Source organism: Augochlora pura, chromosome 7 (assembly GCF_028453695.1).
Source record: "Augochlora pura isolate Apur16 chromosome 7, APUR_v2.2.1, whole genome shotgun sequence".
NCBI classification, from domain to species: domain Eukaryota; kingdom Metazoa; phylum Arthropoda; class Insecta; order Hymenoptera; family Halictidae; genus Augochlora; species Augochlora pura.
Window position 1 is genome coordinate 27934306 of NC_135778.1, and position 6000 is coordinate 27940305.

Below are 6000 nucleotides of genomic sequence, written 5' to 3' on the forward strand. Positions count from 1 at the left end.
TAATAAAATTCCTCCATCCAGACGATATCAAACAATCTTCTCCGAAGCTGGAATTAATCGGTCCCAGCCGGATCGAGTCTCGCCGGGATACGTGGCTGGTTATTATCATCGCGAAGGGATGAGATAGCAATGCTGAGCCCGCGTGTGTCTCAATTTCATGCGCAATTTGGAAAATGAAGCCCCGGCGCGACAGCGTACTCGAAATTGCTGTTTCGCCGGCGCCCTTCGCCGGATATCCAATGCCACGTTTGATTTTGTTCGGCGTACGTCGACGACGCCGGTGATCCCGGTGAGATTTGACGTAACGTTGATCGCGTTGCACGGATAAGTCTCTCGGATCGCAGATCGAGGACGTGACCCCCGGCTTTCGTTCAATTATGTTCCCTGGGAAATTTGCACGTGTAAGAATCGCGTGGGATTTTAAGTTCAAAGGTGTCCGGCGAAACTCGGTTAATTTCACCGACGCCACGGTTCGACCGACTCGCCGTTGCACTTTGAATAATGAATATAACGCGTTAACGAAATAAATTCCGGGTATCCGGGGAACCTTAAGAGAAGGTTTCAATTACGGGCTATTTTAGTCCGGCTTCTCGCTGGGATACCCGCGTGAATCAATTCAACAACAATTAAAGCACGATCCTCCGCTTATCGAGAACTCGGCGCGTCGATCTCGGCGAACGCAGCACGCGCTCGCCGCTCGATGCGTGCCATCGATAGCGTCGCGTTAATTACACCCGTCCGGCCAATAGCGCATTAAACGCGGCTCGAGAATTGACTGGCGTTTAAAACTGAAATCAATTGGTTCCACAGCGAATCAGTGGCCACGATCGGCGGATCCAGCTCGCTCGGATTCACCGGCGCACTCGTACCATTGACAGCTTAATTCAACGATTTAGCTTCGACCCGGACCGCGGGGCTTTGGACGCCCGAATAGCCGAAGATTGTATATCATAAACGCCGTTTTCGAGACTTCTAGGTATGGTTAATTGAACAATTGGGTCGCAACGCGGCGCGACATTTGTCCAATTTTATTCGTTATTAACTGGGGCACGCGGCATCAAAGGAGCCTATCTTAAAATTACTGAAACGTAAAGACTCGTGTTTACGGTGTCACCGTCCACACGCGGTTTAATTAATTCCGTGAATTATTCGACTGTTTCAACGCGAGGGGCATGCTTGATTCCATTTCGCGTGATTCCGAGCCTACGTACAATTTTAATTATGTTTCGAGATCGGGCACAGCGACAAGCACCTGCTCTAGCTGTGTTGCTCGGGAATATGCGGACGCATCATATTTCCTTTTGCTCCTTGCGTGAATTCTTAATGCGAAAATCGCCTCGGTCGAGACCGCCGGGACTCCTTTGCATTTTTTTCCCCGAGCATGCAGCTGCTTGAAAACCGTTCGCGATTCTCTTTACAAAATCCTCGATAATCCGCCGTGTGTTTCGCTCGAGGATCGTGCATATTCATTGGACGGCAACGCCACGTTCGCGGTCGGTGCGGCTTGCGTGCGCAGCCTGTGTGTTCCGTTCTTGATACCCGTTTTATGAGTCACACACTTGTTTCCTTAAAGGGAAACATAATTCACTTCTCTGTCCAACGATTCGAATATTTACCTGGCCCGTGAAACGCGTATTCCATTTGTCTGACCAGAGGCTAACGTATTCCACTTGTCTGACCAAATGCCAGGCTGTTGTACTGTCTGAACAGTGGTCTCATTTGCGGTTCATGTGGTTCGTTGTCTGATAATTGAGTTATGATGATTAGTCGGCAATGTATACTGCTGTCTGATTAGTGGGTGAGTTATTCTACCTGGTCAGTCGTCCCTTCATTCCACTGGTACGAGCATTGGGCAACCTAATTTATTGCTTGGGCGTGGTCTAGTGTATTGTCTAGTTCTTGGAGAGTTCGTTCCATTGTGTGGTCTATAGTTCGTCTATTCTAATCGTCTGAATAATGAGCAATCTGTTCTCCTGTCATCTGAGTGACAAAAATCTACTATTTATTTCTACTATTTATTGCTAGTTCATTTCACTGCTGTAATAATGGTCAGTCTATTCTACTTGTCTACTTCATGACGAGCTCAGTCCACTGCCTGACCTATGATTCGTCTATTCTACTTGCCTGATAAGAGAGCAAATTTCTCATTAATCAGACAAGTGACAAGAGAGCAAATAGAAAGGAGACTAATGAACCACTGAGGTGACAAGAGAGCAAATTTCTCATTAATCACTTAAGTGGTTCATTAGTCTCCTGTCTATTTTATAGTCAGTCCTTTCTACTGTCTGGTCCTTGGTCCATCTACTCTACTCGTCTGATTAATGAGCAACCTGTCCTCCTGCCACGTTAGTGGTCTGTTAAATCTACTGTCTCCTGACAATAGTCAGTTCATTCCATTGCTGGATCAATGGTCAGTCTATTCTACTTCTCTTCCTGGTGATCACTAAACCAGTCTTCTCAATTACCGATCCATTCTACTTGCCTTGTTAATAATCCATCTATTCTCCTGTCAGATCACGATCAGTTTATTGCACTGTCTATTAAAAGGTCGTCCTAGTCTGCTTATCTTGTTGCCGGTCATAGTAATTTATTTATCCTGCTGGTGATGTAAATATTCACAGAATATCATCGCGGTTTTTTTGCTGATGATGGTTAGCCTATTTCACTTCTTCTTCGATTAACAATCGATCTATTGAACTTTTCCGATTAATAATCATTCCATATTTCAACAATTCCATATGTCAAGATTAACAATCAATCCATTCCATTTATCCGATTAACAATCAATCTACTACACTTATCCGATTAACAACCAACCCATTCCACTTGTCCGATTAACAATGAACCCATTCCGCTTGTCCGACTAAAACCAGCCGGTCCCATTTGTCTGGCTAATGGCCAGCTAATTCTGCCCGGCGTCTCGACAGGAAGTCTTTATAACTTTGCCGACCTTTGCGACGCGTTTACAGGCCTCGTTAAAAAATACGGTTGTAACGAACCAGTTGACAGGTCTTTTTTCACGGGGGAATCAGGAAACTTCTCGGGCCTCGTGGGTAAAAATAAAAAATGGAGCGCGCGCTGCGCAGGTTAAATTTAAATTTCCGCCGACATTCAGCTCCCCGTTCGCTCGTTAATTCAGCTCATTTCACGGGGAATTATAAAATTTTACCGGTCTCCCGGCGAGTTTTCCGCGACATCGTATTTTCGGTGATAATTCCGCGCGACCGTGATTCGATTAGAATTCTGTTTCGGCCGCGAGCTGGAACAGAAAATTCGATAATTTAGGTGTCGCCGTTAATCGTATTAATTTTCCGGAAAATATTTCGCTGGCGCGCGCACGCACGCCCGCTCGCTCGCTCGCTCGCTTATCATTTACGCGAGATCACGGGAACGCTGGTTATACGAAGAGGCGAGCGCGTGGAACGGTCGACGATATTCGCGACGGAATATTTACCCGCGTGACGTCGACACTTTTTCTCCGGAACGATCCAGTTTCTCAGATTGTTCCGCTCGACGTTATTTTTGGGTCCGTGGCGACCCCAGCTACTCCGCGTCCGAAAAACGTGGCACCGTGTTGTGTTCGCCTTTAAAGGGTCAAGTTGCCGCGACCTTACAATTCCCCGTTCAAATGCCGATTTCCGCGAGCTTTTCATCGCGCGGAAAAACAAAGTCGCCGGTTGGGTATATACAGGGTGGGGCAAATAAAGTGTTACAAAGCAATATCTCCATTATCGTTAATGATACGCGAAAATACTTGAGGAACAAATTGTTTGGTTCGAAGGGGCACATGTTGTTGCGTGAGGTGAACAACTCGACAAAACACGAACGAACATCATTTCGAGCATGTTCTGTAGGTAGAATCAAACCAAGGTTAGTGGATCCTGTGAAAGTGATTATTGCGATATTTTTCGGTTTATCAACTATTTTCATACTTTGCGCGACTAGAATGACCTTGAGTTATAGGTCGCTGGATTCGTCTTAAAATCGGCAATAATGTCATAGAAAAACAAATACATAGTTCCATTTGAAAAAACATCGATGACCTACAACGGTTGCGCGGATCTCAAAAAATATGACGTTTAAAAAAAAACCATTTCCACCACAACATGTGCCCCTTCGAACCAAATAATTTGTTCCTCAAGCATTTTCGCGTATCATTAAGGATAATGGAGATATTGCTTCGTAACACTTTATTTGCCCCACCCTGTATATTAACAATCCCCGTTCCAGCCTGCTTTATCGCCACAAAGCACGCTTCAGCTTCCTAACTGTTTAACCAGGCGACTCCCGGTCTCCCGCATTCGGTTTGAACAAGAACCGAACGCAACTTCGCGGAACAACGCGACACACGTATGCTCCGAGTTGAAATTTTTATGGAAATGCTCATGCTATTACCCGTGGCAAACAGTATTCAAACGCCACTCAAAACGCGAGAACTTCTTTACAGCTCCGCGAAATATTATGTTGGACGTTTTATGAACATTAAAGGGACTGGATTATTGTGCTGACAGGTTTTTCGAAGTTCATTGTTATTTGATGTGATAAGAAATAAGAGGATCTGTTTAACCCTTTGCGATCATGACTACACTTAAGCACATGTAGTACAAGCCAATCATGATGGGATAAGTAGCACAAGGTAATCTATGATGCGGCAAGTAGTACAAATTAAACGCGATCAGACAAGTAGTACATGATAGTTTATGGTCCGACCAGTAGTACCAGTCAATCACTCTTTAACCTTTTGCGATCACATGTCTAGTCTCAGCCCCCAACGCTATTTATTTCTTTTATTACTTCAACATAAAATTAGAATAAATATTAAACACTAATTCCAACCAGCATAACAACTATGCATATATTTAATTCAACGCCAAAGGATTAAGTCTTTCACTCCGAACTTGGAACACGAAGTAGAATAATATGTTTCATAGATTTCAGTAACTTGCACGGGCCAAAAATGTCATCGAAATCGTTGCCTTCGCCAGCAATTAGTTAAATTAAGAAATCAACGGCACTTTAAATAATTATGTTTCAGATATTTTATGGTGGATTTCCTAATACCGTAAAACGTCTCGATTCTTTATTGACAGAATAGAAACTGAGCAAAATTGTGCTACATTGTGCCACACAGATGTTCAATTAACCACTTGCGAAGTCTTTGCGAAGTTTTTTCGCGGTCATATCCCCATAAGCACTGGAAGGACGTCCATTTTAAGTCCACCGTAAGGCTGAACGTCCTACGTCCTAAAGACGTCTTTAAGTCCATACACTATTGCTAATTTATTAAGTTAATTTCTTAAAATACGCTGCGTGTAATTTTTATTTTCACAATTTCTGCAAGTGGTCTGCAAACGATCTACAAAGGGTTTAAAAATCGTCTTAAAGGCGTCCATAAAACCTCCTAAAGACGTTCATAAAACGTCCTAAAGACGTTCATAAAACATCTATAAAACGTCCTGAGAATGCCTTTTAGACGTCTGGAGGACCTCTCAAAGGTGTATATAATAAATCTTCATTTACATTACATGTCGTACCTAGGACTTCTTTAGGACAATCGTAGGACATTAGAGACGTTTTAAAGCATACCGAATGTCACACAACAGACGTCTTAAAGACATCCTTTCGACATCTAAAACGCATCTTATAAATACTAAATGAAATTTGCTATAACCTTCGGGTGTCTCTTGCCGCATGATGCAATTCCTCGAACGATTGTTGCACAGCGTTACGAGTCGAGGTCTCGCTGGCTGCCATAGCAGAGCCAACGTCATTGTAATCCGCGATAAGTGGCCGTGATCACGAGTCTCTCGAGCGCCCCGTTAAACGCGCCAATATTGCTTCCACGTAAATCCGCTTAAGTAGTTTCCCCTTTGGGTTCCTTCGAACCGCGAATCGGGAGATTGACTTTTTTTGTCGGGCCGAGCGACATAAACAAGCTGAACCGTTCCTTTTCGACGTTCAGCTTGGCACCAGACAGGGACCCAGGCGGGCATAAAACAC